Consider the following 25,584-nt stretch of genomic DNA (forward strand, 5'->3'; position numbering starts at 1 on the left):
AGGCAGGATGGATGCGAGAGGACCTGTCAAGTGCCCACAAGACAATCGACAGAGAGGTGCAAAGCACAGAGCACCCTCCCCGCTCTGAGCACGACAACACAGAACAATGGAGACAAACACTGAAACAATAAACACACACATACTATATTTATGTATACTCAGTGAGAGGAGGGGAGGCAGAGAGACAGACTCCAGCATGAGCCCCAACCTGACTCCACCTGGCAAGCCCACTAGGGGACAGTGCTCTGCCCATCTGGGTCCTTGCTTCGTTGTTCATCAACCAAGCTCTTCTTAGCACCTGAGGCAGAGGCAATGAAGCCACCCTCAGCACCCAAGGCCAACTTGCTCCAATCGAGCCATTGCTGCAGGAGAGGAAAAGAGAGAGAAGCAAGAAAAGGAGGGGTGGAGAAGCAGATGGGAGCTTCTCCTGTGTGCCCTGACCGGAAATCGAACCCGGGACATCCACATGCCAGGCCAGTGTTCTACCACTGAGCCAACCGGCCAGGGACCACATGATATTTTAAAAACTACTCAGACTAACAAGCAGCCTATATTATGCAAAGTACATGCTGAGCAAACTAGCTGTCCCTTTTTCTCAATATTTATATGTACCTGTTTTAAGTTGGGTTTTTTAATCATAAAACTGGGTACCCTATCTTTGTTTCAAGTATCACCCACAGAGCCCCAAATTGAAAGATCCATAAATGATTTATATGAAACACTGGTATCACAGTGTGGTATCATAAAAATAATTTTTAAAATTATACTAAAACTTGTCACATCTGAGAAGTTTCTCATAGCTAGCTCCCTTTCTGCTTCTGTGTCTGTTTGCTAAAGATGGTCACCTATCCTTTTTTGGAATAAAATATCTCCCACTGTTCTAAAGTGATTTCCCTGCTACATTTTTATTGTTATGGTGATCTTCTTAAGAGGAGGTTGTATATGATAGCTGGTTTCTTTTTTTTTTTTTTTATCTGTTCATGGGAAATAAAAAGCTGGCAACTCTCTACAAGCTCACATATAGTTTTATTGGTATATAAAACAGCCCCAAATCTGGGAACCTCTGCTTCACATACTAAGGGTTGTAAGTTTACAGGACAAAGAAGAGAGATGGTCTGCATGGAATGGACTGAGGATGGCTATGACAAGACAGCGTCGAGTGGAGCGTTGGGGACCTCTCCTTCTCTGCAGGTGGCACACCACTGTGATATCCTGCAAGCAGCTGTGGAGCGAAGCGTCACTCCCCACTCTCAGGTTCAGGACAACCTGGGCCTCCTATCAGGTTTCCAGCCTCTTTGTGGAGTTGAGCCCCATTATCAATTCCTTATACTCCACACAGGCAAAGAAAAGCCAGCATGCTCTGAACTTGCTGGCACAGACCTCCCCCACCCCCCACTTCTCACCTCCCTGCTCAGACTGGCAATCTGGACCCAGTTCAGTCCCGCTGATGTTTTGTTTGTGCCTCACACTATGTTTTAAAACCCAGGAAATTACACACACATTTTAAATAATTAGATTCCTGACTTCAACTGAGGAACAAACAAACAAACGCACACACAAATTAGACCTGACAACACGACTGACGTTCCCGGAGGCCCCAGTCCACAGGCCCCGCAGGTGTGCGCTCTGAGCAGGCGCGGGGCTCCCACCCAGCCCGACCCAGGCCCCGCCACCTACTCGAGTTCCTGCGGGGACCCCACCCCGGAAGACACTGGTACTCCTGACCCTTGACCCTTGTCTTGAGCAACGCCAGAGAGCACCTCAGGGTTTGTTCAGCAGCCCTAAAACAACCAGTCGCTTTCTGCTCGTGGGCTGGAAGATAGGTTTCAATTAAAGATGGGTGCTGGATTTTAACCTCAAACTGGTTTCTAATTTACTTTTCCTATTTGTTTTTAATCTAGCTCGATCTAAATAAGGCCACATGAAACCTCTTTATATTTTAATTACACTTAGTTAAATCTTTGAAAAGGAAAAGGAAACAGTGCCACCTAACTGTGTAAGAGGCTTTGTTCTTAAAGGGTTTTTTACTGCATAGTCATTGTCAATCATAACCATTTATTTCCAACCCATTTTCATCTCAACTGGCTGGATATACTTTAAAAGCTCAGCAGTTGCCATCTTCTCAAACGCTAAGAAAATGTCAACTTTCACTATACTTACATCTTAAAAGATAAACTCTTTTTAGGTAAGACAGCTAATAGAAAATTAACAAAGTAAACTTTATTCAGCTAATCTTATAAAGGTCTTTCATAGGAATTTTCTCTGTATGATATACTGAAATATTCAGGATAGTAATAATTTTAGTTCCTTCATAAAACCATTTCTTCTTTTACAGAAATTCTGAGTAATGACCTGCAAAACATAATTTTTTTTTGTTTGACTAAAGATTTAAAAAACAGAGAGATCTCTTGAACACTCTGGCTAGGAGTTAATGGCCACTAATACCTCTGACCTTGAGAAATCACTGTGTAGTAATATCAGCATATGCTTTAAAAAGCAATAAGTGAAATCCATAAGAACGTGTTCTAAAATATAAAATACTATAGAAATACCAAAATTTAAAAATGCACTTCATATAGCACTAAAAAGAAATGTGGGGGTAAGATTACCTTAAATTAGAATATTCTACATCACAAATTTGAAACATTCTTTTATGTTCAATCTACGAAAATTTAGACTATCAACAGCCTTCCAAAACTCAAGGAGTGAGCCTTAAACAATTTAGTATGCCAATTTTCTCTGCTTCCCTTACTTCTGGTTGAGGTGTAAATCCATATTTAGTTGATAAACCGTTTAATGCATTCTGACCAGGTATTTCCACAATTAGCCTTAGATACAAGAGACCAAGAAAAAAAAAGTGAAAGAAAGGCCAAAGATGATATCAAAAATGAATGGCTGTAAAAATCTATCAGTCTGAATTTTGTAAACTACTCAGGAAGCTTACCAAAAAGCTCAGCATATAGAAGCAATAATTAATAAAATGACTTAATGCTCAACCCCCCTAATCAACACACACATTCTCAGAACTGTAATCTACAGCCTGACCAGGCAGTGGGGCAGTGGACAGAGCATCAAACTGGGATGCGGAGGACCCAGATTCGAGACCCCAAGGTTGCCAGCTTGAGCGCGGGCTCATCTGGTTTGAGCAAAGCTCACCAGCTTGGACCCAAGGTCGCTGGCTCAAGCAAGGGGTTACTTGGTCTGCTGTAGCCCCACGGTCAAGGCACATATGAGAAAGCAATCAATGAACAACTAAACAACTAAGGTGTCGCAACGAAAAACTAATGATTGATGCCTCTCATCTCTCTCTGTTCCTGTCTATCTGTCCCTATCTATCCCTCTCTCTGACCCTCTCTATGTCTCTGTAAATAAATTTTAAAAAAAAGAACTGTAATCTACAGACAGGTTCAGAGAGGCACCAGGTTCTGAACTCCATCCTCTGTCTGAAGACAGTGACAGAGGCTAAACTCACTAAGCCACGTTCTTACATTCCCAAGTTTTCCCCATCTTCACAATTAAGCGTCAAAAGCTAAAATTTATAATGAGCTCCCATTTGCACTTCTGGACTAGGACACACTTTTCAGTTACCCGATAAGTTAGCCTACTCTCACCCTGTTTGCATCATTAGAAAAACACTTCATAGCACCATAAGCTCTACTCTTTAAATACAATCTTGAATTATATTTGATTCTAACTATACAGTGGCAAGCAAATTAAACTGAATGAGGAATATGCCTTTTCATCTCTCATAGACAGTGATGGCCATCAAATCAATAACAAACCCCAAATTGTCATATACTAGTGTGAATGTGCAGGTGTGTAGGGGCACAACATCAGTACATGGTCGTATTTAATTTTTAGTCCTTACAAGTACACTTACAGACATTACTATATCTTATAATTTCATTCTCTGAATTTTAACTACAGTAGTTGTCATATACCATTAACATTTCGGGGAAATTTTCATTCTTGTTGTTTCTTACATTGTCATCAGCCTTAAGAATGTACTGGAATCCAATCCCACCCCCATTCTCACCACAAACTTCAAAACCTGCCCAGACTAACAACTGAACTGGGCAAGAAGAGAAGCTATAAGATATAAGTGAGGAGTAAAAATAGTTTGCCTATAAGGACTTTTATATTATACGCGAACCATATATGGGTAAAACCTACATACTAAAACTAATTTTCTCAATTTCTATTTTAAAATAAAAATATGGATTAGAGTACTGCAAAGGTGACAGTCTCTCTTGACATTCGTATATGTGAAAACCTATTTATGCTTCTCTAAATCCTGAGCATAACTCCACTTTATATATAATCAAAAACCATTTAGTGTCTTTCCCAGGATGCAACAATGTGTAGACTGACGAAAGTTCTTCCTTTGTTCATTGTGAAACTTTAGCAACTATTTTTCATGTTTCAGAAAGTGATGTCAATGAACACAACTCTTCTCAGATTCCTCTCAGCGATACTATCCCCCTGAGTCAGCATTTTCATGAGTTGCTTTCCCATATAGGTGAATGGACGCATAAGTACAAGCATGCAACAACTGCATTTAATTCTCTAAGAGTCCAAACACTTAGAAATATACTATCACTTTATTATAAATTACCTGCCATATATTTCTCTATTTTATTATATATGGGCATTATATTGTCTTTTTGAAAGTATATATAAGTAAGTTATTTGTCTATTAATTTAATTTCAAGATACTGAGGGAAGTGTTCCAAATATGTGTCAAAGGGCTGATGCTGATACAATTGGAACTCCTGATCTGTAACATTCACGAACATTATTCTACTCTGGTTCTTCCTATAGTAGGTTCAACAAGCGAGTACAAAGGAAACAGAGGTGGCAGGCACACCCCAGGCCATTCATTTAAGCTTTTATTTTACGCTTGGCAGGGGGGGTGGGAACAAGATCAAACTCTGGGAACAACAAAAAAAAAACCCTCAATTTTCTGTCACCTCTTCAAATGATTTTCTCATTTTCAGTCCCAGAAGAAAGTATATCAATGCTTGTAGGAAAGGTTGGTCCTGAGGAGGAGGGATATAAAAGGGACCTACGCATTTATTTAAATATAGAAAACTTCATTATGAAAAGTTTGAAGTGATTTGGATAAAAATCAGAATAACTGAAGAATGTGAGTGAATTAAATCATCTCTTAAAATAGCTTATAAACTATTTGTTTTTATTTTTAGTCTTGACCAACATTTTTATAATAGATATTTAGCCTGAGGAAAAGTTGGAGAACTTTGTCATGCTCATACAGAAGGGCCTGTGTGTTTTGGAGAACTTTTTATCTTCACTTGCGGTACAACACGCAGTGAGAACATTCAGAGATGAGGCAGGGTTTTTCAATTGTTAGAAAGTAACCCTATCTTTCTTCTTCTGTGCCATATGCTATCAGTGGTTACATAAACAATACAGTTATAACACAACCCTGACACAGCACTCATCCCTACAAGGGGTTGATTAAAACCTTGGCTGTTTCTTCATGTGTGACACATGGTCTCTGAAGGAGTGCTATCTGACCCAGCTGACAAAGACTAGAACTGGCATAAAGGTAACTCTGCCCTGCCCCTGTGTGACCTTCTATACTCAGATTCTCGTGTACCATCTGTGGAGCTGAACAACAATGCTTGTCAATTATGGACTTGGTGGGGACAGTCTCACTAGCTGTAACTCTTAGAAAGCACGGTGACCCTCTTGTCAGCATAGGCACTGATACTTCTCACACATCTCTCGCCGAGTCCGAGGGTCCACTCACCAACACGTGCCATCCCCTCCCAGCTTTATTTCCTGGGCAAAAAGAACAGAGTACCCAGTGCCAATGCCTGGCACACCAGTTGCTCAATATGCTGTTGAATGAATAAATACAAGAATAAATCAGTGCATCTTTTCTAATGTGATACAGAGAAGCCTCAAATTTGAGTCTGCACCCTGGTTGGAGTTTCCTGGGGGCAGGACCAGCACCTCCGTGTCTGTGTGGCTCTATCTCATCTTCCACAGCCTAGGATACCCTTGGCCAAACTAGAAACCAAATAAATGCATATGGAATAAATAACTTAGCAGATATTTATATTACTCTTTTCATGATACCCAACTGTGCAAGCACACAGAGTTAATTATGACTTAGAATAAAATTCACTAAGCGGCCCTGGCCGGTTGGCTCAGCGGTAGAGCGTCGGCCTGGCGTGCAGAAGTCCCGGGTTCGATTTCCAGCCAGGGCAGGCACATGCGGGAGTCTGACTGCCTCCCCGTTTCCAGCTTCGGAAAAATGAAAAAAAAAAAATTCACTAAGCTATCGAGCACAACTTTCTTGCAAAACTTGGCTATGAAAACAAAGGTAAACGTGCTGTAATAGAAAACCACTTGAATGGGGTTCAGGAAGGTCCAGTCGCAGTTCCAGCTCTGTCGTTACTCAGTGAAAACGAGGGTAAATCAGGCCTTCCACTGGGCCCTCACCTGGGCATCTGCAATAAGCCATCTGGATTAGAAACATCTGGGACAAGACTTTTTATCCTATTACTAGAAATTTAAGAGGTAGTGAAAGGGCATGAAGGCATAATAAGATAGAACTCAAAACCAAGTAATTTCATCGATTTTATCCATGTGGTAAAACTTCAGTTACTGTACAGCTTGTTTTAGTTTTCGAAGTGCTATTAACAATTTCTGTCTTTGCCATAGTTGGAACCTTGGCGGCAGTTGTATAAAATATTTGGCTAGTCATGCAAAGACAGCATAAACAGGGCCCACACTCATTAAGAACTTTTTTATTTTTTAAGTAAAAAATGAGTTTTGAATTGACCAGTTCCTTCAAGTTAGTTTGTGTTTTTTGATTCATATTCTTACATAAGGACTTCGACCTTGGGCACATTGCTTAATACAACTGGACCTCTCATTTGTCATCTATAAAAAGGGCTGAATTAGCTAAGTGGTTCTCCTCAGGGGGAGGGGAATTTCTGTCCTCCTTGCCCCCTGAGGCATGAGGAAATCTGGAAATATCTGGAGACATTTTTGGCTGTCACAGTTAAGTGGGGTGGGAGGCCACAGACAGCTAGTGGGTGGGGGCCAGAAATGCTGCTGCTAAACATCTACAACGCACAGGGCAGCCCATCAGCATAAAAGAAAATTATCTAATATGAATTAGATGGCTTCCAAACTCCCTAAATTTCAAAAAAAAAAAAGTTCACTCTAAGTTGTTAAATACAAGACAGCAAAAGCTTCTCCATAAGTTCTAGTTGCCCCATGATAGAAGTTATAGCGAATCTGAGCTGAAAGTTCTAGAAACTTGAAAGACAACTATTTTGGACATAAACCCAACTTAAAACTATATCACTTCACACCAGTCAGAATGGCGCTCATCAACAAAACAACACAGAATAAGTGCTGGCGAGGATGTGGAGAAAAGGGAACCCTCCTGCACTGCTGGTGGGAATGCAGACTGGTGCAGCCTCTGTGGGAAACAGTATGGAGATTCCTCAAAAAATTGAAAATCAAACTGCCTTTTGACCCAGCTATTCCACTTTTAGGAATATACCACAAGAACACCATAGACCTGCTCCAAAAGGAGAAATGCACCCCCATGTTTGTGGCAGCATTGTTCACAATAGCGAAGATCTGGAAACAGCCCAAGTGTCCATCAGAGGATGAGTGGATTAAAAAGCTTTGGTACATATATACTATGGAATACTACTCAGCCATAAGAAATGATGATATCAGATCATTTACAATAACATGAATGGACCTTGATAACATTATACAGAGTGAAATAAGTAAATCAGAAAAAAACCAAGAACTATATGAATCCATACATAGATGGGACATAAGAATGAGACTCAGAGACATGGACAAGAATGTGATGGTAACGGGGGGGGGGGGCAAGGAAGGAGAGAGAGGGGGTAGGGGAAGGGGAGGGGCACAAAGAAAAGCAGATAGAAGGTGACGGAAGACAATTTGACTTTGGGTGAGGGGTATACAGCATAATCAAATGTCAAAATAATCTGGAGATGTTTTCTCTCAACAGATATACCCTGATTTATCAATGTCACTGCATTAAATTTAATAATAATAAAAAAACTATGCCTCCTAACAACACTTTGTGAGTCATCTTGCCGATTAATATATGACTACACCCTTCACAGCTTTCTCTCTCTTTCCCTCTCATCATGTACCCTACAGAATGGGCATTGTTTGTTTGCACAGATGCAAGCCAGTCCTGAAGACTGACAATGATACCCTCACAATGGAAGGACAAAGTAGCCCCCCAAATGACAAATAATCAGCTGCAGCAAAATAGATGGGCATGCCATGGAACAAAAACAGCGTCAGCTGGAAATCAGGGGGAAACCAGCTGGAAATGGGAAGCTTCCACCATCTATCCACAGGACAGGCACAAACTAACAGCTGCTTATTTACAGAAGATGCAGAATCCAGCAGCATGACTTTACCCTATTATCTTTCTAAAAAATACCAAATACCTGTGACATTTAATTAACAAAACAAATAAAATGTACCCATGGCCCGACACAGAAGTCCATCAACTTGGAAATTATCTGTAAGTGTGGAATTTTTCCAAGTACACTTAGCACAAGGATGTTCTCCTATGCCAGCCAAGACTTTTCAGATTCTGGTACTCTGGCCTTAACGGTTCCTATTCTGATTTCAATTGTATGTGTTAAGCTGCTTGAAAAACATCCACATATCTTCCGGGAATAAAATCACAGCAAGCTGACAGATTTGGAAGAGAAAAGGAAATAAATATATATATATATATATATGTTCTAACCATCCTTTGAAATTTAGAGTATAAAATATAGATTTGAAAGTGCTATGCTGGTATCTAATAATTCACCTTGGTGATATCTTGGACCAGGACTAAAGGGTGCAATGATAGGAAATTAAAAGATATTCTTTGCCATAAAGTACAAGCAACACATATATTTCCTTTATATGTGACCATAATAATAATCAAATGAGTAGCTGAAAGTCCATGCTCAAACCCAAAGTCTTAGCCGGTCACTCACAGAATCCCAGAAGGTTAGGGATTTTATGTAAGTTCTTCTCTGCATGAGTCTGTCACTAATTGACTAGAAATTGTTCAACATTTCTGGGTATCTAACACATGTCAGGCAACTGTTAGGCTCTGGAAAGGTGCAGTGAACAAGGCTTCACTTAACCCCAAAGTTCCCTGGAGATCGCAGAAGAGTTCCAGTGCAATAGGGAACACTTAGCACAGCATTGTGGGAAAGCATGTGGGGGCGTGTCTACAGGGGAGCAGACGAGTTCAGGGAGGCTGAGAGACTTCCTACAGGAGGAAATTCACAAGAAAGGCAAGTGCAACTGTTCAAAAACAAGAGAGAAGTGAGAGAAGACACTGTCTCACTCCAATCACAGAAAAAGTCACGTGTCCGTCAGTACACAAACTCCTCGCACCCAAATTTTAAGAACTCGACCTCCAGACACAAGTAAGCACCTTATAGAGTCACAGCGCTTGACCAGCTCCCCTCTCCTCGCTCCCAGATTTAATCAAATCAGACTAATTAGGCAGGAACTGGTGGAATAAGAAGCTGGTATTCTCCATCATGATAAATAAGAAAGGCATTGATAATGAGTACGAAAAGCAACCTGATTAAAAGGAAGGTACATTCAGCTAATAACAGAGCTCACCCACAAGTCACAGGCTGTAAAATGGCACCCTACACGCTGTATCTGGTTAGCAAACATGTTCTGTTTACTTTATCAGTGTCCCAAAATGTTAGAGCCAGTATTTTTTTTAACTTTTTTTTTTCTTTTTCTTTACAGAGACAGAGAAAGAGTCAGAGAGAAGGATAGACAGGGACAGACAGGAATGGAGAGATGAGAAACATCAATCATTAGTTTCTCGTTGTGCGTTGCAACACATAGTTGTTCATTGATTCCTTCCTCATATGTGCCTTGACCATGGGGCTACAGCAGACCGAGTAACCCCTTGCTCGAGCCAGCGACCTTGGGTCCAATCTGGTGAGCTTTTGCTCAAACCAGATGAGCCTGCGCTCAAGCTGATGACCTCGGGGTCTCAACCTCAGCATCCCAGTCTGACGCTCTATCCACTGCGCCACCACCTGGAGAGGCTGTATTTTTAAATAGGGTAGTTTCAAATTTTTTAAAATGCAGATTTTCAACTTGAGTTGTTTTTGTTTAAAATAACTATCTGCTTTACACCATATAAGATCCCTAGTTTACCACAGTCTCCACTATCCCCTATTGTCTCCATAGCACTATGGAGATTTTTCTCCCTCTTACTGTCTTTGGACTTAAAGAACTTCTTAGAAGACAAGTACCTATGCTAAGTTTTCAAAGGTGAGAAAATGAAAGCAAAATAAAGAGTATTATGTGTTTCTTCCATCTGCCTGCTTCACTCACTTTCCCTTACCTGCCTACACCCTTTAGACATCATCCAAATTGGTGATCCTGGATTTAGGTCTTACGGTGCATTTGCCCAACAGCACCAAGTCATGTACCACATGGCTAGATCTAGAACACCAAAGGCAAGGGCAGAATATTTGCTTATCTATGAACTAGGTCTGGGACTGGCATTAGTGCTAACTGGGATTCGTTTATACAGACCTGGAGTCCTGTTTATAGTCTGCTCCCTGGTCTTTATGTAGAAATAAATTATAACAATAATGACTAAAAGTAGTTTTTTAAACGCTGTCACTTCAGAAAGTTCCATTTTTAAGTTCGATGGACTCATAAAAGAAGAAACCATGAAGAATAAGCAATGGCTCATAATTGTCAGACCAGAGACTTTTGAGGGACTTGGTGACTCTCCCAGTATTAGGATTGGTGCTGAGACTCCATGTTGTAGGGAAACTGAATAATAAATGGTCCATGCGGCATATCTAGCAATTTTAGACCTTCCTGGTCAGGACTGAAAATGCTACAACAAAGGCTGCTTGATAGCAGGCTCTAAGACTACATGTACTTAAACACATTGTCCATTGGCAGGCAGACTGGCCATTAAGTCAGGTGTGAGCTAAGCAGCTATAGAAAAGAGGAAGAAATTTATGCTAAACTACAGACACAGGTGACTAGGATAGTGCTGGGTGCTTGCCACATGTCACAACCACAGCCACCCATATCCAGAAGGCCTTGCTCTGGACAAACAGTCAAAGCAAAGACACCAGGTCTGCTTCAACCCCGGTCTTGGCCATCTTTGAAAATTCACCCACTTTCCTAGGGTAAATCTCAGATTCTTTTCTTTCTTGTACCCTTCAACCCATCAGCATCTTTGTAAATTCTACCTCTAAAATACTCCTGAAGTCCCTCCATTTCTGTGCATCTCCTTATGCACCTCCCTGGTCCAAGCAGCAGGACTTCCACTTGAACCCCTGCACTGGCATCCTAACTGGTCCTGCACCTACACAATATTCTGTAGGTGGCGGCCAGAGTGGGCCCTTCCTAATGTAAAGCCGATCATGCCACACCCCTACTCAAACCCTGCAAAGCCTTGCCGTGGCAAGAAAAACAGAGCAGCCACTGCTCCACGCGGTCCAGGCCCCCCTGCCCCACCTGCCGGCCTCCTCCCCCTCCCCGCAGGGCGCCACATCCACCCTGAGGGCTGCTGTGCACACATGCTTCTCTCTGCAGCCATCCATCCTCAGAGGGGCCCCTTCCGACCCACACACCCATATTAGGCACACCTGCTGGGTTTCCTCATCAGATATTTAAAGTTTTCCTTTAGCTATTTATTTAGGAGATTGTGAATATCTGTCCCCTCACTAGACTGTACACTCCATGAAGACAGGGGTTATGTCTGTATTCATCACCCCTACACACACAGTACACAAAGTGGATACCCAGCAAAAATGCCTCACCCCTCATTTCGGTGCTTTATTTACTTTTGCATACAGATCATGAGTTTATTTAAAAATTAGCAAACAATATTGTAGAAACAGTGACATGTGAATTTCCAAAATGCTTCATCTTCACTTTAGTTGGCAGATATCACCATTAGTTGTAAGCATGAGTTTAGTCTTCCAGACACTAAACAAGAAAAAAAGGGTTAGGGGAGGGGAGGGGAGGGGAGGGGAGGGGGATGGGAGGGGAGAGGGAGAGGAGGGGAAGGGGGAGGGGAGGAGAGGGGAGGGGAGGGGAGGGGAGGGGAGGGGGAGAGGAGAGGAAGGGGGAGGGGAGGGGAGGGGAGGGGAGGGGAGGGGAGGGGAGGGGAGGAGAGGAGAGGAGAGGAGAGGAGAGGAGAGGAGAGGAGAGGAGAGGAGAGGAAGGGAGAGAGAGAGAGAGAGAGGAAGGGAGAGAGAGAGAGAGAGAGAGAAAGAGAGAGAGAGAAGAAAAAGAAAGAAAAGCTTCCTACTGTTTGAAAACAACAGGTTCAGTAGAAGTTTGTAAAAATGCATAGCTCTGTAATAAAAGAATCAGCTGTACAAGAACACACCATTTTCACAGTATTCCTTTCTTCTTTTTCACTTCATATGTGAGATATTGGTTATGCTGTTGGATTTTAACTGTTACAGCACGCAGAGGCAACTATTTAGGGAGAGGCATAAAAAGGAAAAAGAAATGTAAGGCAATATTTCTTTTAGGTACATTAAGCATAATAGCTTTCGGGGTTTTGTTTGTTTTTTAGCAAGAGAGACAGACAAAGAGAGAAAGACGGGAAGGGAGAGAAATGAGAAGCATAAACTCATAGTTGTATCACTCTAGTTGTTCATCGCTTCTCATATGTTCCTTGATTGGGGGGCTCCAATTGAGCCAGTGACCCCTTGCTCAAGCCAGCAACCTTGGGCTTCAAGCCAGGGGCCATGGGGTCTATGATCCCACGCTCAAGGCAGCAACTGCACTCAAGCTGGCAAGCCTGCACTCAAGCAGCATGAGCCCACGCTCAAGCCAGTGACTTTGGGGTTTCGAACCTGGGACTTCAGCATCCCAGGTTGATGCCCTATCCACTACACCTCCACCAGTCAGGCAGCATAATAAGTGTTTTTAAGTAGACAAGATAAAAATTACTCAAGGCTAGCTTGGTTCTCATTGAATAAAAGCAATAGGTGACACACTGAGCTCCTCTCTGTGACTAGTATTTAATGCAGGGGTCCCCAAACTTTTTACACAGGGGGCCAGTTCACTGTCCCTCAGACCATTGGAGGGCCGGGCTATAAAAAAAGCTATGAACAAATCTCTATGCACACTGCACATATCTTATTTTAAAGTAAAAAAACAAAACGGGAACAAATACAATATTTAAAATAAAGAACAAGTAAATTTAAATCAACCAACTGACCAGTATTTCAATGGGAACTATGCTCCTCTCACTGACCACCAATGAAAGAGGTGCCCCTACTAGAAGTGCAGTGGGGCCGGATAAATGGCCTCAGGGGGCCGCATGTGGCCCATGGGCCATAGTTTGGGGACCCCTGATTTAATGCCTTGGTCTCCATGTTGGTACTCAAGGGGGTAGTCGTCTCAGTACTCGAGATGGTAACTCATCTGGGTATTCTGCCTGATAACTGCTATCACTAATTTCCAACCCGTGTGTTCCTATTCCTTGGCGTCCATTGTGAAAGACCGGTTCTGCTGGAGTGGCACAGTAATTGGAATCATGTACTTGCTGCCTGAGCTCATACACACTCATTCCTTTCTGGGAAGCGACTTTGGTGGTACCCACCTGTAGAGAAATTGTTGGGTTGTCCACTGGCTGTATGGTGAGCTTCTGGTCAATAGATGTCTCTTCGGGTACCTGGCACTAACATCCTGGCCTGGCTGACCCCTTTGCTGGTGCCCAGCTGCAAATTAATCGTGGTCTCCTCACAAGGGTTGTCAGTTTGCATTCTGAGATAATAAAAGTATCTGCAGTCATATAGGTTTTCATACTTGTCTGGCCATCTACAAACCAATGACACTTTGGCCAGCTTTCAATTTTCCTTCATCAAAACATCATGTTTGCTTCTCTGCATACTTCACTCCAATGTCCATGTTGGTACGGAAGCCTTTTTGTTTTATTCACACCAGCTAGAGCCAGCAGCATGGTGTGAACCGGGGTCGTGTTTCCATTCTCAAAAAGATCATTTGATTTGAATATGACATAGGACTTCATAACATCAGCCTGAAGAGCTTTAATAAAATCACAGTATTCACCACTGAGGCCAGCTGAACAAGGACTCATTGACCTTCTTCACCGAGCCTGGCTGTAGCTGTAGCTTGTTTATGAGTTCACAGAGGATTACGCCATCTTTTAAGACCATCTGTAAGTTGGTGCCATGCTCATTCCTGTCGCCTCTTCTATGGAACTGCGGAGATCTTCGGCCTGATGGATCACCCTTGGAAGCAGTCTCCCAGCCTCCCACACCTGCCGGTCCGACCTCCACCCACTGCTGCCGCAGCACAGTCCCCAGTTAGGTTCTTCAGGGCAGCAATGATTTCATCTAGAAAGCTATCATTATCTTACAAGGTATCATAATAGCGTACACACCCAAACACTGCATAAAAGTGCCATACTGTCCATCTGTCCCTCCAGTTAAAAACATTCTATCTAAGGCCCTGGCCGGTTGGCTCAGTGGTAGAGCGTCGGCCTGGCGTGCAGAAGTCCGGGGTTCGATTCCCAGCCAGGGCATACAGGAGAAGTGCCCATTTGCTTCTCCACTCTTCCCCCTCTTCTTCCTCTCTGTCTCTCTCTTCCCCTCCCGCAGCGAGGCTCCATTGGAGCAAAGATGGCCCCAGTGCTGGGGGTGGCTCCTTGGCCTCTGCCCCAGGTGCTAGAGTGGCTCTGGTCTCAGCAGAGCGACGCCCCGGAGGGGCAGAGCATCGCCCCCTGGTGGGCAGAGCATCGCCCCCTGGTGGGCGTGCCGGGTGGATCCCGCTCGGGCGCAAGCGGGAGACTGTCTGTCTCTCCCGGTTTCCAGCTTCAGAAAAATACAAAAAAACAAACAAAAAACATTCTATCTAGCTAGGAACGGCAACAAAGAAAAGATGCATGCACTGCTGCTCCGTCTCCCACATCCCCCACCTGACACTTTACAAACAACTTATTTTCAATTAATTGCAGCAACGAACACACTTTCATCATTAAGAGCCATCTTAATTATGATATGCATAAGCATTCTCCACAATATCTAGTTTCATTAAGAGAATGCTTCACTCATGAGCTGAAATCAACACAAAATAAAGGTTCAGCAGGTGACACTAAGCAGGGGTCTCACTGCGGTACTGTCCGCCCAGAAGGCACGACCAGGCCTAGAGAGCAAGTGACAACTCTGACAAACTAAGAGGAAAGGTTTTAGTTTTCCATTGCTACTGTGGAAATTATATTTGCAAAATAAAATAGGGATAAATTCATCTAAAGCACTATTCTAAAAAAAAAAAAAAAAAGGTAGTGCAAATGTTTAAACAAAGATATTACATGCGGGAATGAATTGAAGTACTTCATTTCTCCCAAGTATTTTTTTAAGTGAAAGGAAGGGAGATAGACTTCCCCATGCACCCCTACAACCCCCGTAGAGGGCCGATGCTCAAATCAACTAAGCTATCCTCAGAGCCTAGGGCTGACGTTCGAACCAACTGAGCCAACGGCTATGAGAAAGGAAGAGAGAGAGAAGGGGGAAAGGAAGGGTAAGAGAAGCAGATGGTAGCTTCTCCTGTGTGCCCTAACTGGGGATCGAACCCAGGATGTCCACACGCTGGACCAATGCTCTATCCATTAAGCCAACCGGCCAGGGCCAACACCTGGATTTTGTCTCCCATCACACCATTTCTTAGTCTTTCTCACTGACTCCCCCACTGGGTGGACCTCACCATCATGGAGCTGCTCTCCTCCCTGCTAGTTTATTTGCCCTCTCTAGGCCTTTTTATTGTCACCCCCTTAACAGCTGGGTATTTCCTAGCTGGCTTTCTCCTGGCCCAATATCAGAGGTACTCTCTCCAAATTAACCATATCAGTGTCTCTTACAATTCAATATTCTAAAAAGCCATCCTCTCTCCTCCCCCCTGCCACCATCCCTCCAACCTGGCCCTCCTGCTAACTTCCCTCATTTCAACAACAGCAGCATTCTTTTTTAATTAAAATAAGTGAAACAATGAAACAATGAACCCCAACGATGAGTTTCAAATTCTCCCTCAGCTCTAGAGAAATGGAACCTAACCGCGCTTGAGGCCATGGTGGGGTCAAGGGGCACAAAGGCTGGGACCCCCTGCTTCCTTGGTCGGACTGGATGGCCTGGTGCTTCCCGTGCAGCCTCCCTCCCCGTGACTTTCAGGTCAACCTCTTCTCCACGGTACGAACTCCAGGGCCTTCCAGCTGCAGATCTTCCTTCATAATCAGACCTACCTTCCTGACTGCTGCTTTTTTTTTTTTTTTTTTTTTGCATTTTTCTGAAGCTGGAAACAGGGAGAGACAGTCAGACAGACTCCCGCATGCGCCCGACCGGGATCCACCCGGCACGCCCACCAGGGGCGACGCTCTGCCCACCAGGGGGCGATGCTCTGCCCATCCTGGGTGTCGCCATGTTGCGACCAGAGCCACTCTAGCGCCTGGGGCAGAGGCCACAGAGCCATCCCCAGCGCCCGGGCCATCCTTGCTCCAATGGAGCCTCAGCTGCGGGAGGGGAAGAGAGAGACAGAGAGGAAAGCGCGGCGGAGGGGTGGAGAAGCAAATGGGCGCTTCTCCTGTGTGCCCTGGCCGGGAATCGAACCCCGGTCCTCCGCACGCTAGGCCGACGCTCTACCGCTGAGCCAACCGGCCAGGGCCTGACTGCTGCTTTTATCACCCGTGCCTCCGCTCAGCAGCTGCCTGCTCGCACACGGATTCAGTCCTGCAAATATCTGTTGAGTACGAACTTAACCACACATGTCAAACACCACACCAGGCATGGAGCAATTATTACCATTTAGGTTAAAAAAATCTCTGAACACAGTGCAAAAACATTTTGAATAAAAAGAGAACTAAGGGCTTCTTCCTGCCGCTAAAAAATATGTATATTCCTTAAAGACAGAAACTAAGTTATGAAAAATAACTTAGTTATTAACTATTTTTAAGATGACTATAGTTAATGGTGACTATGGCTAATAATACTGTATCATATATTTTAAAGTTGCTTAAGAGAGATCTTAAAAGTTGTCATCACAAGAAAAAAGTTTATAACTATGTGTGGTAAATGGATGTTAACTAAATTTATAGACATAATTATTTTTCAATACATACACATATCAAATTATTATGTTGTACACCTGGAATTAGAATGTCAATTAAACCTCAATATAAGTAAATAAATAAACAGAAAATGGTAAAATCTAAGGTCTGGGCCATTAAAAAAAAAGCTGTTTTTATATACACATTTACAAATGAACCAGAAAAAGCGGGAGTCGAAGGAAGAAACTCTGGTCTAAGAACCAAAGACGCCTTCATAGAGGAGGAATTACACTGTATCCTGAAGAATGAATGTAAGTTCTCTAGTTTGGGAGGGTTCGGGGTCGGCGGGGAGAGCAAGTTTATCCACAGTGTCCAATCTGGCCACTGCAAACAATACTTCTTAATTTTAAACAAATCATAATCATCCCTTTTGATGCATGAAACACTTTCTATCTCCAAGGCCCCACGCTCCTCTTTCTTATCCTTATCAATCTATATATACAATATTTATTTCTTCAGTCTTAGCATAAGGCCTAACATTCTCTCTGCGTCCTTCTCTGATCACTCAGACCCCAAAGATCCTCTCCTTGCTAAACCCTCTGGCCAGTCTGTTTCACACCACTGGCGCTGTTTTTTAGATTCTTTTAGTCTCAAATCCTATATAATAGTTCCTTATCATATTTTGTTCACAAGCAGTTTGGTTTCCATGTTTTATCTCCCCAACACTTTTAGTCATTTGCCCTATGAATGTATGAACATATGTAGTAGATGGTTTACTGTATATGTGACAATTGAAATTTTAATAAAAATAAAGATGAATTAGAAGTGTAATTTAAGATACAAATCACAGTTACTGCAATGAAATATACAGATGGTAGAGCTCACCTAAGATTCTTACAAACTTTAAAATATCCTTATTTCTCCTTAAAATGAAAATTAAGGCAGTTCTTTAACTTTCCTTAATTCTGTCTTCACCAGATCAGCTTCCCACCAACTTCCTCTCTTTGAGACAGATTGAGAGATCACTGTAGAGGCAGACCAAGCTCAGTACTTCTTTGACCCCAATACTGCCCAGCAATGTGCTAAGTAAACAATTTAGCAATCAAGAACGAACTGCAATACAAACTCATCAATGTGCCTCACAACCTGAGAACAACCGGTTCAGCTTATCTTCCTCCTATTCAACAATTACACACCAAGTGAGTATAGCAGAATCCGATCAATTTTATATGCTCCAAAATTCTCTGTCAACACTTCCTCCAGTCTACGATACATTGAGGAATAACTGAAATTGGCATTTTTAGCATCTTATGAAGAGTAACTGGATTCAAAGTCTTTGTATTATCAAGTATCTAAAATAAATTCTACCCACAACCACCTGTTTGGTACTTTAACCTGTTTTGAATAAGTGGCCTAGAAAATACCAGGAGACCCTACTATACTTAGGTCAGCTAAGGACATACTAGATCCTGCCAGGAGAATCTTCTAGAACAGCAAGCTCCACCAGTGGGATCCAGAAGGTGTCAGTGACAAGTCCTAGTGCAGACCAAAAACCCTGAAGTGAGAGTGAGTCGTCCCTGTCCACGTGGATGAGCCCGGAAGAGCAGGTCGAGGTAACAAGACTGCCTTCATCTGCCTATCACACACTGTAGTCTCAACAATTTCATTTAGTTTCCACTTTGGGCCACAGACAGATTAAGAATGTCCTTCTAAATGGATAAAGGCATATATAAAATAATGCACACTCCGTGGGCTTTAATCAAGACTATGGGATATAAAAGGCAGGGGATAAAACCCTCCAAAGTTCCCCGAAAACGGTTACACCAATCCCGGGCCAGGTGTGGCCAGCTCTGGTCGCCCAGACCAGCGCCCACCTGCGCGGAGAAGGCGAGGGAGACTTCGGCCGGCGCGTCCTCCTCGCAGTCTGGGGAAGGGGGTGGGCGAGTTCCAACCGTCAGAAACTAGTCAGACGTCCGCCCTGCGATCACTTCCAAGTCTCCTACCAGGGGCAGGGCTGAACGTGGGGAGCAGAAAGGGGCAGGAAAGGAAGGGTGGAGTGATGAAGCGCTCTCGGGGTCAAGACCGATGCCCAACCCCGAAACCCGCGACAGCTGTCGCCAGAGGGTAAGAAGCGAGGAGACTGGCCAGACGTGGCAAACAAAAGCCGAACGGCCCCCGCCGGTTCCCACGCGCCCAGGTGCGGCTCCTGGCACTCCGGCCGGCCCGGGCGAGCAGGGCAGCAGGGCAGCGGGGCGCGCCCGTCCAAAGTGGGCGGCAAGTGGGGCAGAGCCTCGCGCTGGGAGCCCGGCGCGTGCCCGGAGGCGAAAGAGAAAGAGAAAGAGCCGGGACGAGCCGGGGCGACTCCACACCCGCACCCACCCCTGGCCCCGCGCGAAGCCCAGGGCCAGCCCTGGCGACGGCGGCCTCGGGCGCCCACGCGGTCCCCCGACCACACCGCTCGGGCGGCAGCGTCCTCCTTACCCCGAGCAGAGCCGGCCGCCCGCGGTGCAGGCACGGCGACAGGCCGGGGGCGCGAGCGCAGCGCCGAGGTTTGGCCGACGCTGGCTGCGGCGCGCTTGGCCCCGCGGTCCTCGCGGGAGGGGCGCGAGGGTGCACGCGCGGGGTGGGGGCGCCGAGCCTCCCCCGGCCCGCCCCGCGCGCATGCTCCCGCCGCACCTGCCACGCTCCGGGTTCCGCGCCCTGGGGAGCCGAGTGGACGCGGCGCACACCAGAGTCGGAGCTCCCACGTGGGAGGAGGGTGGCTGCGGCTTTATTTTCAAGTGCCTATTTCTCCTTATTTGTTCTCTGAGAAGGGGTCCCCCCCAAATCTTGGCTACTTCCTTCCTGACCCCTCCCACCTCCTGCATCACTGCCCCAGGGTCCTCACCCCTCATTCATCCCAGCTCTTAGGGTTCACCTTCCAACGTTGTCCTCTCTCCTCTGTATTCCTCTCTGTCCTGCTGATCCTTTCGATTTTGCAACCTCCTCCCAATGCCCCTTTTCCTCTCTTGACTTTGCTACACTGTGTTACATGAATATAGTTTCAAAATAAAAGAATACTCTTTCTAAGTGAGAGAACAAATGTACCCTGACCCAGTTCTAGATGCTTAGGACTGTGCAGAAAACAAATGCAACTGGGTTCCTGCCCTCAAGTAACTTAGAGACTCACAAATTAACTTTAGCCCTTTAGAATACATTGTAGTAGATTTAGAGAACTTTTTGAATCTCGTATTTTGGATATACTGTAATTAAAAGAAGATGATAGTTGAGGACTGTATTTTGTCTTTAAAATGGAATTTTTTTTTCATGGCGATGTCTTGTTTATCAACTCTAATATGTAAATAATAGATGGTAGGTTCAAAATAAATATATTAGTTTGTGCTTCCAGCAAGAAATTTGTTGCCCTGACCGGTTGGCTCAGTGCTAGAGCGTCGGCCTGGCGTGCAGAAGTCCCAGTTCGATTCCTGGCCAGGGCACACAGGAGAAGTGCCCATCTGCTTCTCCACCCCTCCCCCTCTCCTTCCTCTCTGTCTCTCTCTTCCCCTCCCGCAGCCAAGGCTACATTGGAGCAAAGATGGCCCGGCGCTGGGGATGGCTCCTTGGCCTCTGCCTCCGGCGCTAGAATGGCTCTGGTCACAGCAGAGCGACGCCCAGGATGGGCATAGCATCGCCCCCTGGTGGGCATGCCGGGTGGATCCCGGTCGGGCGCATGCGGGAGTCTGTCTGGCTGCCTCCCGTTTCCGACTTCGGAAAAATACACACAAAAAAAAAATTTGTTGATTTAACATGATTAACGATAATAATAGCCAAAATAATCGTTTTGGTTGGTTGTTGACTACCATAAACCAAGAACTGAAACTTTGTTTTTAAGTTGAGTCTTGTCCTTTTTGTCCTTTAATAGTGTGGACCCTGAGAAAGAAGATACCTACTTGAAAGGACTCCCAGTGGCTAACTGGGCTCAATTTTTTTTTTTTTTTATTAACTGAGAGAAGGGGAAATAGTGAGACAAAACTGCACGTGCTTTAACCAGGAACCTGTCCGGGCCGGGTTGCTGGAGCTATCCTTGGCGCCAGGGCAGACTCTGGAACCAACTGCGCCACTGGCTGTGAGAATGGAAGGGGGAAAGAAGGGGGAGAGACAGGGAGAGAGAAGCAGATGGTCACTTCTGTGTGCCCCAACCGAAAATCGAACCAGGATATACATACGCCCCACTGACACTGTATCACTGAGCAAACCAGCCAGGGCCATATTTAAAAATGAAAAAATAGGCCCTGGCTGGTTGGCTCAGCGGTAGAGCGTTGGCCTGGCGTGCGGGGGACCCGGGTTCAATTCCAGGCCAGGGCACATAGGAGAAGCGCCCATTTGCTTCTCCATCTCCCCTCCTTCCTCTCTGTCTCTCTCTTCCCCTCCCGCAGCCAAGGCTCCATTGGAGCAAAGATGGCCCGGGCGCTGGGGATGGCTCCTTGGCCTCTGCCCCAGGCTCTAGAGTGGCTCTGGTCGCGGCAGAGCGACGCCCCGGAGGGGCAGAGCATCGCCCCCTGGTGGGCAAAGCTTCGCCCCTGGTGGGCATGCTGGGTGGATCCAGGTCGGGCGCATGTGGGAGTCTGTCTGACTGTCTCTCCCCGTTTCCAGCTTCAGAAAAAAAAAAATTAAAAAAAAAAAGAAAAAAGAAAAAGCCTAGCAGCCATTTCTCCTCAGGCATCTGTCATGTGAACTGAACTTCAGGGAGAAGCCTATACGGAACTGCCTGACTCAGTGAGTTGAGAAGTCCTCCTCCTTGATATTTACCTGAGCACAGATAACATGGTTTGTTGGTGGTGGTGATGAAGGAAAAGTGCTTAATTATTACAAAGTAACCCAGTCCTACCCAGTAGTGTTTGTTTACCTTTACAGATTAAGTCTTGGTGATGTAAACATCAAAATGTCCCCAGCAGAGAAAGAGTTAAGAGCACTCTGGTTCCAACTGCCCCTTAGAAAAATCAGTATCAGTATTACACAAAATCAGAGAAAGCAGGATTGCAATCCAAATAGAGTGTATTTACTTTCTCATCTTTACTTTCTTGGGGAAACAGAATTATCATTATAACATGATATACGACTATATTTGGCTTAGCTTTATGAAAGCAGAAACACTATTTTCTTAGGTTTAAATAAAGAAAATGATGCACCAATAAAACAGGTGACACAGGCAACCTCATCCCGGGTTACTTAAATGTAAATGCATCAGTGCATAGCGCTGAGAACAAATTATGGTTATAGTCAAAGAGGCTGACATCTGTTTTAAACTACAATATTATTCAAATTTTATGGAAATATAAGGAGATATGCATGCATTGGTACACTTATTACAGTTTTTTTTAAAGCTGTTGGAGTAAATCCCTCTTATTTGAACAGCTGCAGGTTAAAATAAAATAGCCACAAAGCTGATTGTTGGAATATTACCAATGGTCCATTATGAACTAATGGGGTTTATAACACTGATGGTTACTAGACAGTTTATTTTTATAATTCAATTGAATCTGATAAATTCTAAATAGCAAAGTTGATGTTGATGGTTTATTGTTGAGATAGGAAGCCCTGGTGACAGGTAAACACAGAAGAACCCCTTTCTTTAAGGTCATCAAACAGAAGAGTCAAGGAAGTTCCCTAAGGTATCCAGCTCTATAAGATATCCGTGACTGTCCGCTGTCGGTGGAAATGAAACCTGCCCAGTTGCTAAGATAGTAGTTGGTTTTATATAAGAAACACTTCATTTTTAAATTTGCTAAATTTATTTACTTTTTTCTGGTTGGGTGTTTAATTTTATTTTTATATGTATGTTATTTTTCTATGTGTATGTTATATTTTCTAAGTAGAATTAAATTACATGGATTTATTATTTAATCAACAACAGGATTTTCTGTTAATACAGATAGGGTTTTAGGATGTACAATTGTTTTTTTAGAATAATTATAACCAGCCCTGGCCAGTGGATAGAGTGTTAGCCCGGCATATGGATGTCCCAGGTTTGATTCCATTCAGGGCACACAGGAGAAAGTCAGCTTTCCTAAGCCACCTTATTCAAGGGTCAACTGTATTTCTGATGATAGCTAGAGTCTGTATACACTCAGCATAATAAGATCCTCAGATCAATAGACAAACTTCACTTCCTACTATAACCACTACTGAATAAACTAATTGAATTTGGAGAAGAGTGTGAAAACTTAGAAGGAAAGCAATCAAACCTTTTAATTTCATTTTCATAGATATTGATGACACAACTATACCATTTCCAAGATGAGAGAGCTAGAAAAATAAAAATAGAATCTTGCAGAGGTAGACAATTCATATTCTCTTAAATAGCAATATGTCCAAAATGGCTATGTAGCTAGGCATGTGTTCTCTAAAAAATAGCAGTGGTCCCTGGCCGGTTGGCTCAGTGGTAGAGTGTTGGCCTGGCATGCAGGAGTCCCGGGTTCAGTTCCCAGCCAGGGCACACAGGAGGGGCACCCATCTGCTTCTCCACTCCTCCCCCTCTCCTTCCTCTCTGTCTCTCTCTTCCTCTCCCGCAGCCAAGGCTCCATTGGAGCAAAGTTGGCCCGGGGCGCTGAGGATGGCTCCATGGCCTCTGCCTCACACGCTACAATGACTCTGGTTGCAACAGAACACCCCAGATGGGTAGAGCATCGCCCCCTCGTGGGCATACCGGGTGGATCCCGGTCGGGTGCATGCGGGAGTCTGTCTGACTGCCTCCCCATTTCCAACTTCTAATACGTAGAATATGTGCTAGATGTCAAGAAAGGTAGTGGGTATTCCTGCCTCTGCTGTTGACCCATCATGGAAGAAACCAGCTTGTTCCACAGGCCATGTCTTATGGAACAGCACTTACTTTAGAGATCAGCAAATTCAGGGACTAGGTCTAGTTCTCATCATTTTAGGTCCAGAAACTTGATTTTGTTAATGCTACCAGATGTGATTGGGCTAAGGCAACCAGCCCAAAACAAGAATACCATTTATACTGACAGACCTAACTGCCAAAAATACTGATGTTTTCTGGTCAGCACATTCCCACTACACAGAGTCTACAAAGGAAGACAAATTATATTAAAAGATTGTCAAGTAACCCTGAAATCAGGACAGGGAGAGTTGGCTCTTCTTAATGTGTGATGTGGACAAGGGACAGCTATCTGACAGAGCCATCCTCATATAAAGAGGCCCAAAGGCTGTCAGCTGACTGTGATATGATCCTCTTCACTAAGCCCCTATACTAACTCCAAACCTGTTTGAATTATTTCCATTTTAGATTTAATATCTCTATTTTAATAAATCTTTAATAAAAATTTAAAAAACCAGTTTTTTGTTTAATATATTATCTTAAAATCTAATACTCCATTAAAAGAGTCCACTTTTTCTGGATTGAATATGCATTTGTTCTTTTTTCATTTTAATGAACAAAATAACAAATTCTTCAAAATTCATATCTAATTTTAGAAATATGATTTGGTCTAAAATTCTAAAGTGATGACGTCAGAGTAATGGCGGGGTAGGAAGCGATACCGATAAATCTCCCCCAAAACTCAACAAGATCTTCAACCAGAAACAGAAAAACCTATACTTGGAGCTTCCAGATGCTTCGCAATACACCCAAAGGTATGATTGAGTGAAAAATTGGCTAAATATATAACCAAACCCCGAAGGAAATAGGGACTAAGAAATGCTCCGCCTTCCTCACTAACCTAAACAGGGCGGCTTTCTCTGGTAACTGTGAATATAGAAACTGAGGCGGGCAAAGGGGGTGAATACATCCAGGCCGTGACACAAACGGCTGAACCAGGCTGTGGCACGGAGATCCAAGCCAAGGAAAATCTGATCCTGTGGCAACCCGGGCAATTCAAGCTAACACTCGCGCCAAACCCAAACAAAGAAAGACAAGCGGCGCGGACATTTTACCCGGTCTCCTGGTTGATGCGCAGTTAGTGGGCGAGAGATTTCTTCCTAAGCCCCGGAAGTGAGTGCCCGTGTTGCCCCACGGAGAGGCAGGGTCAGAGGCCTTTCTGTGGGCCGAGGGCAGAGTCTCTGGGCAGCCCCAGCGCCCTGGGAAAGCCACGCACGGGAGGGAGTGAGAACTAATTCCAACGGTGGAGATTTTCCGTGCCGGAGGGTGTTTCACTCAGAGGGAAAGCGGCCGGCCTCATATCCTGGTTTGCGCGCGCAGATAAGGAGTGAGCGATTCCTCCGAGTGCCTCGGCAGTGCGCACCCGTGTTATCGCACAGAGGGGCAGAGTCAGGGGCCTTTGTGTGGGCCAAAGCGGAATCTCGGGCCGCCCCAGCGCCTTGCAAAAGCCGCGCACGGGGACGGAGCGAGACTCAATTCCAACGCTGCAACTTTTCCGTGCGGTTGGGGGTTTCACTCAGAGCGTGAGACTGCTGGCCGGATATCCTGGTCTGCGCGCGCAGCCAGTGAGTGAGAGTTTCCTCCAAGC

General features: G+C 44.5%; 1 protein-coding gene and 1 pseudogene across 2 annotated transcripts in view; both read right to left on the minus strand.

Annotated features, from left to right (window-relative positions):
* The window catches only part of LOC136382907 (calponin-3 pseudogene), a 33,666-nt pseudogene extending 17,357 nt beyond the window's left edge, over window positions 1-16,309 (minus strand).
* L3MBTL4 (L3MBTL histone methyl-lysine binding protein 4) overlaps window positions 1-19,836 on the minus strand; it is a 488,059-nt gene extending 468,223 nt beyond the window's left edge. For both annotated transcript variants that reach the window (XM_066353255.1, XM_066353254.1), the window contains exon 1: window positions 19,604-19,836. The gene's annotated coding sequence lies outside the window, so the exon portion shown is untranslated. The remainder of the gene's footprint in view (window positions 1-19,603) is intronic.
* Window positions 19,837-25,584: the final 5,748 nt, after the last annotated feature.

The sequence above is a fragment of the Saccopteryx leptura genome, chromosome 11 (genome assembly GCF_036850995.1).
Source record: "Saccopteryx leptura isolate mSacLep1 chromosome 11, mSacLep1_pri_phased_curated, whole genome shotgun sequence".
In the NCBI taxonomy this organism is placed as follows: domain Eukaryota; kingdom Metazoa; phylum Chordata; class Mammalia; order Chiroptera; family Emballonuridae; genus Saccopteryx; species Saccopteryx leptura.